This window comes from Engystomops pustulosus, chromosome 6 (genome assembly GCF_040894005.1).
Source record: "Engystomops pustulosus chromosome 6, aEngPut4.maternal, whole genome shotgun sequence".
Lineage (NCBI taxonomy): Eukaryota > Metazoa > Chordata > Amphibia > Anura > Leptodactylidae > Engystomops > Engystomops pustulosus.
The window spans coordinates 8,434,903-8,448,541 of record NC_092416.1 but is presented as its reverse complement, the minus strand read 5'-3'; the positions used below and the strand labels follow the sequence as shown (position 1 = coordinate 8,448,541).

Below are 13,639 nucleotides of genomic sequence, written 5' to 3'. Positions count from 1 at the left end.
GATAGATAGATAGATAGATAGATAGGAGATAGATAGATAGATAGATAGATAGATAGATAGATAGATAGGAGATAGACAGATAGGAGATAGATAGATAGATAGATAGATAGATAGATAGATAGATAGGAGATAGATAGATAGATAGATAGATAGATAGATAGATAGGAGATAGATAGATAGATAGATAGACAGATAGATAGGAGATAGATAGATAGTAGATAGATAGATAGATAGATAGATAGATAGGAGATAGATAGATAGATAGATAGATAGATAGATAGATAGATAGATAGATAGGAGATATATAGATAGATAGACAGATATGAGATAGATAGATAGGAGATAGATAGATAGATAGATAGGAGATAGATAGATAGATAGATAGATAGATAGATAGATAGATAGGAGATAGATAGATAGATAGATAGATAGATAGGAGATAGATAGATAGAGGATAGATAGATAGATAGATAGATAGATAGATAGATAGATAGATAGATAGATAGATAGATAGATAGGAGATAGATAGATAGGAGATAGATAGATAGATATTGGATCTTTTCAGATGTAGGCACTACTCCTGGGAAGCCGTCAGTATTTTGGGTGTGAATTGAGTTGTTACACGTTAAGTTCTTCAATGCAACATCCCAAAATGTCACATAAAATTGTCAGAAAGTCACTTCCACGGGACAGGAGCTAAACTACCTGCACATTACAGCAGCTCAGACTCCAGCACAACCACCAGTGAGAATTCCCCTGAAAGGGTTTTTAGAAAGTTCTAGAACTCTCTAAATACAAAGATTACATATGTGTATAAATCCTTGGGATCCCCCTATAAGGTAGGTAGGTAGGTAGGTGGGTAGGTTCAGGGGGTCATGTGATGTCAGTATCAGGCAATAGATGATGATATCCGTGCCGGGGACATATAATCCGGATATTATAGATGTAACAGCACATAATAACAGAATAAACCATTATATACCATAACACAGACACAGCGGCCACTTACCTGCTGATCTCTGGCTCCTGCTTCTTGTTTGTGTCACTTTCTAAGAAAAAAATATCTCCCAGATCTCAGCCCAATATATAGAGAACCCGGGCAGTGACATCACCGCACAAACCTCCGGTCACTAGGAAATCCTCTTTTTTTGCCTTGCAGAGAACCTTCCCCTGATACCATCTCCAGCAACCGCCCTGCCACACCCGGACCCTGTAAGTGAGTGACCCCCTGATACCATCTCCAGCAACCGCCCTGCCAGACCCGGACCCTGTAAGTAAGTGACCCCCTGATACCATCTCCAGCAGCCGCCCTACCACACCCGGACCCTGTAAGTAAGTGACCCCCTGATACCATCTCCAGCAACCGCCCTGCCACACCCGGACACTGTAAGTAAGTGACCCCCTGATACCATCACCAACAACCGCCCTGCCACACCCGGACCCTGTAAGTGAGTGACCCCCTGATACCATCTCCAGCAACCGCCCTGCCACACCCGGACCCTGTAAGTGAGTGACCCCCTGATACCATCTCCAGCAACCGCCCTGCCACACCCGGACCCTGTAAGTAAGTGACCCCCTGATACCATCTCCAGCAGCCGCCCTGCCACACCCGGACACTGTAAGTAAGTGACCCCCTGATACCATCTCCAGCAACCGCCCTGCCAGACCCGGACCCTGTAAGTAAGTGACCCCCTGATACCATCTCCAGCAACCGCCCTGCCAGACCCTGACCCTGTAAGTAAGTGACCCCCTGATACCATCTCCAGCAACCGCCCTGCCAGACCCTGACCCTGTAAGTGAGTGACCCCCTGATACCATCTCCAGCAACCGCCCTGCCACACCCGGACCCTGTAAGTAAGTGACCCCCTGATACCATCTCCAGCAGCCGCCCTGCCACACCCGGACACTGTAAGTAAGTGACCCCCTGATACCATCTCCAGCAACCGCCCTGCCAGACCCGGACCCTGTAAGTAAGTGACCCCCTGATACCATCTCCAGCAACCGCCCTGCCAGACCCTGACCCTGTAAGTAAGTGACCCCCTGATACCATCTCCAGCAACCGCCCTGCCAGACCCTGACCCTGTAAGTAAGTGACCCCCTGATACCATCTCCAGCAACCGCCCTGCCAGACCCGGACACTGTAAGTAAGTGACCCCCTGATACCATCTCCAGCAGCCGCCCTGCCAGATCCGGACCCTGTAAGTAAGTGACCCCCTGACTACACCGGCCAGCTGGGCATCTAGTCCATATGCTCAGGGGCAGAAGATCCGGGTGGTCGGTGTGTGGGATCACAGGTTTTATGGGAAATTGCTCAAAAACAACAAGAAACTCCAGGAAATGTCATCACCGCAGAAAACATTGCGCCACAATGACCAGAGGCGACTCCCAACCTACTTCTCCTGGAGTAATAACATAAACCCCATATACAGGATGGCAACATAGCGAAGTACCTACAGGCGGAGGAGATGTACACTTATGCTGTACAATGCCCCCTACTACACTGTATGATGCCTCCTTCCTGTGTCCCTCCTACAGTCACGGCCATAAGTTCTGAGAATGATACAAATGGTAATTGTTACAAAGTCTCCGGCATCAGGTTTTTTAATGGTAACTTGCATAAACTCCAGAATGTTATAAAGAGGGATCAGCTTATCAGCAATTAATTGCAAAGTCAATATTTGCCTAGAAAATGAACTTTTTCCCCCAAAACACATTTCCCCTTCATTGCAGGCGCCTTAGGCGGAGCAGCGGCCATGGTGTCAGTGATGTCTCCAGTAACACAGGTGCGGGGGCTGGTGAGGACAGGGCTGGGGGACAATCTGTCAGGAGTAAGTAAGAATCACACTCCTGGACACTTTACAAGGAGGCTGGTGCTTGGCATCATTGTTTCTCTTCTGTTACCCATGGTTATCTCTAATAAAACACGTGCAGTCATCATTGCACTGCACAAAACTGGCCCAACAGGGAAGAGTATCACAGCTAGAAAGATGTCACCTCAGTCACCAATCTATCGCATCATCAAGGGATTCATGGAGAGAGGCTCCATTGTTACCAAAAAGGCTCCAGGGCCCAAGAAGGACCAGCAAGCGCCAGGACCGTCTTTTACAAGTGTCTCAGCTTGGGGATGGGGCTCCCAGCATCACAGAGCTCAGGAATGGCAGCAGCAGGTGTGAGGCATCTGCACGCACCGTGACACTGCGGAGACTGGGGGAAAGTCATTGGGGGTCATTTACTAAGGGCCCGATTCGCGTTTTCCCGACGTGTTACCCGAATATTTCCGATTTCCCCTGAATTGCCCCGGGTTTTTGGCGCACGCGATCGGATTGTGGCGCATCGGCGCATGCGTGCGACGGAAATCGGGGGCCGTGGCCGCACGAAAACCCGACGTATTAGAAAAAAACGCCGCATTTAAACAAGGGAAATGTGTCTCTTGGGACGCGCTTACCTTCACTTGGTCCGGCTCGGTGAATATCAGTGCATTCGGATGCTTTTCAGCACAGCAGCGCCACCTGGTGGACGGCGGAGGAACTACCTTAGTGAATCCCGGCCGGACCCGAATCCACCGCAGAGAACGCGCCGCTGGATCGCGAATGGGCCGGGTAAGTAAATCTGCCCCATTGTCTCTGATGATTCCCCTTTCCGATTGTTTGGAACATCTGGAAAACAGATTGTTGGGAGAAGACAAGGTGAGCGATGCCCCCAGTCCTGGCTCCTGCACCTGTAAAGCATCCTGCAGCCATTCATGTGTGGGGCGGCTTCTCAGCCAAGGGAATCGGCTCTCTCACAGTCTTACCTAAAAACACATCCATGAATAAAGAATGGGACCAGAATGTCCTCCAAGAGCAACTTCTCCCAAAAGAGCAGTTTGGTGATGAACAATGCCTCCTCCAGCATGATGGAGCACCTGCCATAAAGCAAAGGGGAGAACTAAATGGCTCAGGGAACAAAACACAGAGATTCTGGGTCCATGGCCTGGAAACTCCCCAGATCTTATCCCAATTTGTGGTCAATCATCAAGAGACGGGTGGACAAACAAAAACCAACAAATTGTGACACAATGCAGCAGTGATTGTGCGGGAATGGACGGCGATCAGTCAGGATTTGCTCCAGAAGGTGATTGAGAGCTGCCAGGGGGAATTGCAGAGGTCCTGAAGAAGGAGAGGTCCTGAAGAAGAAGGGGCAACACTGCAAATACTGACTTGCTGCAGTAATTCCTTCTCATCTGCGTTTCTATGGAAACGCTTGTGATCGTGAATGAGCCGCCAGTGTTTTGCGTTAATTTAATGCGCCCCGGTGGGTGCGGCTTTGTTTGCGTTTTCAAACGCAGACAAAGCGTTACGTGTGGCATCAGCCTTAGACTGCAGGCCAGAAGCAGTAGGAGAGGCACTACCTGGAGAGCTGAAGGCTGGACCGTGTTCACACAGCAAAGGTAACTGAGTGCCTCCTGATATTCTGCTGGCCAAGAGTGTGTGCCAGGCAGCCTGGTACATGTATAGCTAGGTGCTGTTATTGTATTAGGCAGTGCCCAGTCGGGCAGGGTTTATTTTTGGTATTTTGTATGTGCCTAAGCCAAGGCTGAATTTGTGTTTTGTCAAGGAAGTGTGAATAAACACTTGATTTTTTTGGACTTTTGCGTGTCCCTGCTTCCTGCACTGCTACAAAGCATCTACCACACTGTACACTGTACTATGCCCCCATCCTGTTCCCCTTACACTGTACAATACCCCTGTTCTGTGCCCTCAACTACAATGTACAATGCCTCCATCCTGTGCCCAACAAATTATAATACCTCATTCCTGTGGCCCCTACAACACTTTACTGACTATATAATGACCCCTTCCAATGGCAAACTTAATGCCCCCTTTCTGTGACCCCTACACTGTACAATGCCCTCTTCCTGTACCCCCCTACTACTCTGTATAATGTCCCCTTACTATGCCCCCTAATCAATACTGGATTATTAATAGGCAGTCTGTGCGGCAGCCTGGGACCCAATCCTTCCACGGGGCCCATGGCCACCCAAACCACCCGCCAAATTGTATACTCAGTAGGACCTTCACCCATGAAATACTCTTACATCTGTACAATGTCACCTACTATACTGTACAATGCCCCCTTCCTCTGCCCCCTACACTGTACAATACCCCTGTCCTGTGAACCTCCTATATGGTACAATCACCCCCTCCTGTGCCCCCTACTATCAATGTCCTGTGCCCCCAACTACAATGTACAATGACCCCCTACTGTACCCCCTCCTACACTGTACAATCCCCCCATCCTCTGCCCCCTACTACCTCCGTCTCTGCAGTCGTGTGGATGACTTTATTAGATGTTTTATTAGTTGTGATGACAGGACAGATACCCCCATGAGGGGCAGTTACACCCAGTCCGGGGCAGGAGGGAGGTTACACATAGAAGCTAAAGCAACAAGAAAATGTCACCACTGCAGCCAACATGGCGCTATACGGACCAATGGCGGAACCTCGGGCTTCACCATCGGCAGATCATAAGGCTGTATCTACAGACAGGAAGATGTATCCTGAACCCTCAATTACCACGGGTTCTCACAATGAAACTGTTCTCAGTCTTCTCCGATACTATGTCTGGACTTGGCTCAGGTTTCCTCTTTCCAGTAATCGCTACATTGTAACAATGTTTCCAGTTACCTGGCGGGTTTCCCCTCTGCAGCCTCCATCTGTAGCCGGCAGCTGCTGTGACTCACTGCTCCCCCTCTCTTCTCAGTAGACTATGCTCTCACTGCTACCGACTGTCACTGCTTGCAGGATGGAATTCAGCCAAAATCACAAAGAGAAAAGCAGGAGGGACGGGTGAAGGATGACAAGGAATCACCCATAAAATCTCATCAAGAAATTACTCATAGATCCAGGCACCGGGACTGTGATTTCTTCTTATATTTCTTATCCATGGCCTCCTTCCTTCTAAAATCAACTTTTATAATTATGTTAATAAGCCAGAAGGACTCTGAGAGTGTTACTAGAGACCTTCCATGATGTAGATTCACAAGCTGTTACATTGTGTAAGAGCACATCCCCCTTCCACTGTGTGAGATTACATCAGGCAGAGGCAGGGGGTGCTGAGGGAGCAACGGGGAGACAGACAGTGTAACAGCCTGTGAAGCTACTGAATGGAGGGGCTCTGGTGACAACCCTTAAAGGGAAACTGTCACCAGGAGACCCATTTTTAGCACCCCCCAGTCCCCACAGAGCATATTACATACACTGCCAAAGTGTTTATGTATTAAAAACAGGTTTTACAGGAAAAAAGATCTGTTATATTGTACCTTTCATTAGCATCTGCTGTGTGACTAGGCACTAGGCACCTGGGAGTGGCTGGAAAGGAGCAGTTTCCCATCCCACCTTGGGAAACCTCTCCTCCATGTGTCCTTTTCAAATATTAAAGGTTCCCTTTAAGTCCTTAGACTCATAATGATGATTTTAGAAGTTGATTTCAGAAGGAAGGACATCATGGATAACAAAGTCACCAACGAAAGATACCACAGTCACAGTGCCTGGATCTATAATGTCCCTAACGAGTAATGTCCCTGGTTTATCGGGGTGGATGGTGCTGGTGGATTTCCGTTACCACTGATAAGACATATTTCACAGTTTCTTGCAGTCACTTATATTACTGATTTGACACTTGATAGTGACCCTGTAACTCCTTTGAAAGTTCCTTTTAATCTGCACTTGATGGAACTCCCCTTGAATAATTTTTAGCCACATTTTTACGCTGAGGTTAATGCAAGATGAGGATGTGGGCTCTGATAAGGGTCGCACCACTATCACTTTATCTCCAACTCCCCCACCCACACGCACACAGACAAACACTTATGTTAAGGGATTGTCTGGGGTCATTAATAAGGAATTCCTACACATCTTGTCTCATTGGGCGTCTTCCAATGGGCGCGTGCCCGTCACCTTATATCCTGGTGGGAGGAAGAATACGTGTTCACCGAGGATCATCCCCTTATTGGTCTGGCAGACTGGTTACCGGCTTATAGGCGGCAGAGATCACCGACTCTGTATCTCCATCGGAATCAGATAGTGGGGAGACCTTTGAACAATCCCATTGGTCCATCTCCTGAAGGATCTTACCCATGTGGGGTAATCGTTGTGTAATATGTATCTTCTCATAAAAATCATTTAACATCTGATCATATTAAAAAGGGGTCGTCTGAGAATAGAAACTCTTTGTATATGGTTGGGGGTGGGGGGGCAATAAATATGATAGACCAATTATACTCACCTCTCTCCAAGCTCCCATTCCACTGCTGTGCTGCCCATCACTGCCGCTCTCTGTATAAATACAGCAGCAGTTGCAGGCTGTAGCAGGCGCGCCCCTGTTGATATGATGTCATTGCCGCATAAAAGGTAGTGATAGAAAACAGAGGGTCGTCATTAATGGCACATTCTCAGATTGGGTTGACATTACCAGTGGAGTACAACTTTGTGGTAGGTGGCACTCACCACCTTTAGTAAAATTCTTCACTTTTATTAATCCATTTTAAAATTCGGCGTACACAACAGGGGAGGGTAGCGAAGGAGGATGCGTTCTATCACCAGGGACGAATCGTTTCGCACTTTGAGTTAGCGCTTCATCTTGCCTGTCTCTATAATCTTCTATAATGCACGGGACCCCTTAGACCAAGTTTACATTGCCATAGTAACGACGGACGCACATGAATAGCGTCCTCTTGGGTGGCGGAGCATCGCAGCTGTCAGTTTTCCTTCAGGTCCGCTTGCATTCACGCAGTACTGGCAGATACAACTGATGAACACGTGCCTTATATTAGCTCCGCCCCCACCGGCACGGCTTCTCTGATTGGCCAAACTCCGTACAAACTCCGCCCCCCCACCAGTACGCTTACCTTATTGGTCCGATAAGTAGTCTCCAGTTCTCCTTCAGGTCCGCTTTTATTTTCCTATCTGCCTCCATGCTCGCTATTGCCATTCAACTGGGGCGGGACAAAAACTTACTTCCCCACCCCATATTGTTTTTAGCCAATGTGTTAACCTTTAGATTGTAGGTGTGGCTGCACAGGCAGCGGAGTCTCCTGGCGCCCTCGTCTATAAAACAGATGAGGACGCACGGAGAGACAGGCAAGATGAAGCGCTAACTCAAAGTGCGAAACGATTCGTCCCTGGTGATAGAACGCATCCTCCTTCGCTACCCTCCCCTGTTGTGCACGCCGAATTTTAAAATGGATTAATAAAAGTGAAGAATTTTACTAAAATTTTGTTCCTTTTCTCTACCACGAAGTTGTATACTAATGACCTGTTACTGCAGTTAGAGCACCACACCGAAGTCTATATTCCTACAGTTTGGTCTCCATGCAAGCTATACGCTGAGGTTTTGTCTCCTCTGACGACCACAATAGTGCCCTCGAGCACCCTCTCGACTAAAATCTTATTACTAGTGGAGTGCCACAGGGGTCAGTATTGGGGCCACTTCTTTTTAATATTTCTATTAATGACCTTGTAGTGGGTTTACACAGTCAAGTTTCAATATTTGCAGATGATACTAAGCTGTGTAAAGTAATAAATACTGAGGTCGATAGTTTAGTATCAGAGGGAATTGTGGAAGCTTGAGGGATGGGCAGAGAAATGGTTGATGAGGTTTAATGTAGATAAATGTAAAGTTATGCACTTGGGACGTGGAAACACCAAGTATAATCATGTTCTAAACAGTCGATTACTTGGTAAAACTGGAGCTGAAAAGGACTTGGGGGTATTGGTGGATGGTAAACTTAATTTTAGTGACCAGAGCCAGGCGGCTGCTGCTAAAGCAAATAAAATTATGGGATGTATCAAGAGAGGAATAGATTTTCATGATAAGGAAAAAGTTTTGGCCTTATACAAATCAGTGGTCAGACCACACATGGAATATTGGGGGTCATTTACTAAGGGCCCGATTCGCGTTTTCTCGACGTGTTACCCGAATATTTTGGCGCACGCAACGGAAATCGGGGGGCGTGGCCGAACGAAAATACGATGGTTTCAGAAAAGCCACCGCATTTAAAATAAGAAAAGTGTCGCGGGGCTTGCACTTACCTTCACTAGGAATAGGCCGGTGAACTTGAGTGCGTTCCGATGCTCTTCAGCGCAGCAGCGCCACCTGGTGGACGTCGGAGGAACTGCCTTAATGAATCGTTGCCGGACCCGAATCCACCGCAAAGAACGCGCCGCTGGATCCCGAATGGACCGGGTAAGTAAATCTGCCCCATTGTGTACAGTTTTAGGCACCGGTGTTGAAAAAAAGTAGGATTGGAACGGGTGCAGAGGAGAGCAACCAAGATTATTTGGGGAATGGGGGAACTAGAATACAAGGAGAGATTACAAATTTTGGGATTATTGAGTTTAGAAAAAGACAACAGAGGGGAGACCTCATTATAATGTACAAATACCCGAACATGCAGATCTTTGGTCTCTCCAAAGATCTTTTTATACCTAGGCCAGTGACCAGAACAAGGGGGCATCCTCTATACCTAGAGGAGATTCTACCATCACCATAGACAGGGGGCATCCTCTACAGCTAGAGGAGAGGAGGTTTTACCATCACCATAGACAAGGGGCATCCTCTACACCTAGAGGAGAGGAGGTTCTACCATCACCATAGGCAGGGGGCATCCTCTACGCCTAGAGGAGAGGAGGTTCTACCATCACCACAGACAGGGGACATCTTCTACACCTAGAGGAGAGGAGGTTCTACCATCACCATAGACAGGGGGCATCCTCTACACCTAGAGGAAAGGAGGTTCTACAATCACCATAGGCAGGGGGCATCATCTACACCTAGAGGAGAGGAGGTTCTACAATCACTATAGACAGGGGGCATCCTCTACACCTAGAGGAGAGGAGGTTCTACCATCACCATAGGCAGGGGGCATCCTCTACACCTAGAGGAGAGGTGGTTCTACCATCAACATAGACAGGGGGCATCCTCTACAGCTAGAAGAGAGGAGGTTCTACCATCACCATAGACAGGGGGCATCCTCTACGCCTAGAGGAGAGGAGGTACTACCATTACCATAGACAAGGGGCATCCTCTACAACTAGAGGAAAGGAGCTTCTAGCATCACCATAGACAGGGGGCATCCTCTACAACAAGAGGAAAGGAGATTCTAGCACCACCATAGACAGGGGGCATCCTCTACACCTAGAGGAGAGGAGGTTCTACCATCACCATAGACAGGTGTATCCTCTACACCTAGAGGAGAGGAGGTTCTATCATCACCATAGACAGGGGGCATCCTCTACACCTAGAGGAGAGGTGGTTCTACCATCGCCATAGACAGGTGCCATCCTCCACACCTAGAGGAGAGGAGGTTCTACCATCACCATAGACAGGGGACATCCTTCACAAATAGAGGAGAGGTAGTTCTACCAACATCATAGACAGGGGGCATCCTCAACACCTAGAGGAGAGGAGGTTCTACCATCACCATAGACAGGGGGCATCCTCTACACCTAGAGGAGAGGAGGTTCTACCATCACCATAGACAGGGGGCATCCTCTACACCTAGAGGAGAGAAGGTTCTACCATCACCATAGACAAGGGGCATCCTCTACACCAAGAGGATAGAAGGTTCTACCATCACCATAGACAGGGGCATCCTCTACACCTAGAGGAGAGGCAGTTCTACCATCACCATAGACAAGGGGCATCCTCTACACCAAGAGGATAGAAGGTTCTACCATCACCATAGACAGGGGCATCCTCTACACCTAGAGGAGAGGCAGTTCTACCATCACCATAGACAAGGGGCATCCTCTACACCAAGAGGATAGAAGGTTCTACCATCACCATAGACAGGAGGCATCCTCTACACCTAGAGAAGAGGCGGTTCTACCATCACCATAAACAGGGGCATCCTCTACACCTCGAGGAGAGGAGGTTCTACCATCGCCAAAGACAGGGGGCATCTTCTACACCTAGAGGAGAGGAGGTTCTACCATCGCTATAAAAAGGGGGCATCCTCTACACCTAAAGGAGAGGCAGTTCTACCATCGTCATAGACAGGGGGCATCCTCTGCACCTAGAGGAGAGGAGGTTCTACCATCACGATAGACAGGGGGCATCCTCTACACCTAGAGGAAAGGGGGTTCTACCATCAGCATAGACAGAGGGCATCCTCTACACCTAGAGGAGAGGAGATTCTACCATCACCATAGATAAGGGGCATCCTCTACACCTAGAGGACAGGAGGTTCTACCATCACCATAGACAGGGGACATCCTCTACAGCTAGAGCAGAGGTGGTTCTACCATCACCATAGACAAGGGGAATCCTCTACACCTAGAGGAGAGGAGGTTCTACCATCACCATAGACAAGGGGCATCCTCTACACCTAGAGTAAAGGAGGTTCTACCATCACCATAGACAGGGGGCATCCTCTACACCTAGAGGAGAGGAGGTTCTACATCACCATAGACAGGTGGCATCCTCTACACCTATAGGAGAGGCAGTTCTACCATCACCATAGACAAGGGGCATCCTCTACACCAAGAGGATAGAAGGTTCTACCATCACCATAGACAGGGGTATCCTCTACACCAAGAGGATAGAAGGTTCTACCATCACCATAGACAGGGGCATCCACTACACCTAGAGAAGAGGCAGTTCTACCATCACCATAGACAAGGGGCATCCTCTACGCCTAGAGGATAGAAGGTTCTACCATCACCATAGACAGGGGCATCCTCTACACCTAGAGGAGAGGCAGTTCTACCATTACCATAGACAAGGGGCATCCTCTACACCAAGAGGATAGAAGGTTCTACCATCACCATAGACAGGAGGCATCCTCTACACCTAGAGAAGAGGCCGTTCTACCATCACCATAGACAGGGGCATCCTCTACACCTCGAGGAGAGGAGGTTCTACCATCACCAAAGACAGGGGGCATCTTCTACAACTAGAGGAGAGGAGGTTCTACCATCGCTATAAAAAGGGGGCATCCTCTACACCTAAAGGAGAGGCAGTTCTACCATCGTCATAGACAGGGGGCATCCTCTGCACCTAGAGCAGAGGTGGTTCTACCATCACGATAGACAGGGGGCATCCTCTACACCTAGAGGAAAGGGGGTTCTACCATCAGCATAGACAGAGGGCATCCTCTACACCTAGAGGAGAGGAGATTCTACCATCACCATAGACAAGGGGTATCCTCTACACCTAGAGGAGAGGAGGTTCTACCATCACCAAAGACAGGGGACATCCTCTACAGCTAGAAAAGAGGTGGTTCTACCATCACCATAGACAAGGGGAATCCTCTACACCTAGAGGAGAGGAGGTTCTACCATCACCATAGACAAGGGGCATCCTCTACACCTAGAGTAAAGGAGGTTCTACCATCATCATAGACAGGGAACACCCTCTACACCTAGAGGAGAGGAGGTTCTACCATCGTCATAGACAGGGGGCATCCTCTACACCTAGAGGAGAGGAGGTTCTACCATCAACATAGACAAGGGGCATCATCTACACCTACAGGAGAGGAGGCTCTACCATCACCATAGACAGGGGGCATCCTCTACACCTATAGGAGAGGCGGTTCTACCATCACCATAGACAGGGGGCATCCTCTACACCTAGAGGAGAGGTGGTTCTACCATCGCCATAGACAGGGGCCATGCTCCACACCTAGAGGAGAGGAGGTTCTACCATCACCATAGACAGGGGACATCCTTCACAAATAGAGGAGAGGTAGTTCTACCAACATCATAGACAGGGGGCATCCTCAACACCTAGAGGAGAGGAGGTTCTACCATCACCATAGACAGGGGGCATCCTCTACACCTAGAGGAGAGGAGGTTCTACCATCACCATAGACAGGGGGCATCCTCTACACCTAGAGGAGAGAAGGTTCTACCATCACCATAGACAAGGGGCATCCTCTACACCAAGAGGATAGAAGGTTCTACCATCACCATAGACAGGGGCATCCTCTACACCTAGAGGAGAGGCAGTTCTACCATCACCATAGACAAGGGGCATCCTCTACACCAAGAGGATAGAAGGTTCTACCATCACCATAGACAGGGGCATCCTCTACACCTAGAGGAGAGGCAGTTCTACCATCACCATAGACAAGGGGCATCCTCTACACCAAGAGGATAGAAGGTTCTACCATCACCATAGACAGGAGGCATCCTCTACACCTAGAGAAGAGGCGGTTCTACCATCACCATAAACAGGGGCATCCTCTACACCTCGAGGAGAGGAGGTTCTACCATCGCCAAAGACAGGGGGCATCTTCTACACCTAGAGGAGAGGAGGTTCTACCATCGCTATAAAAAGGGGGCATCCTCTACACCTAAAGGAGAGGCAGTTCTACCATCGTCATAGACAGGGGGCATCCTCTGCACCTAGAGGAGAGGAGGTTCTACCATCACGATAGACAGGGGGCATCCTCTACACCTAGAGGAAAGGGGGTTCTACCATCAGCATAGACAGAGGGCATCCTCTACACCTAGAGGAGAGGAGATTCTACCATCACCATAGATAAGGGGCATCCTCTACACCTAGAGGACAGGAGGTTCTACCATCACCATAGACAGGGGACATCCTCTACAGCTAGAGTAGAGGTGGTTCTACCATCACCATAGACAAGGGGAAT

The 13,639-nt window shown here is 48.7% G+C and overlaps 1 protein-coding gene across 4 annotated transcripts in view; it reads right to left on the bottom strand.

Annotated features, from left to right (window-relative positions):
- Positions 1-13,639, bottom strand: part of LOC140134559 (chemerin-like receptor 1) — a 201,363-nt gene that overhangs the window by 13,362 nt on the left and 174,362 nt on the right. Inside the window, exon 1 of one of the 4 annotated variants that reach the window (XR_011856359.1) lies at positions 1,010-1,273. The exons of 1 other annotated variant lie outside the window; for it this stretch is intronic. The gene's annotated coding sequence lies outside the window, so the exon portion shown is untranslated. Of the gene's footprint in view, positions 1-1,009; positions 1,274-13,639 lie in introns of those variants that run through there. 2 more of the 4 variants (XM_072154956.1, XM_072154955.1) reach the window with 2 other exon arrangements.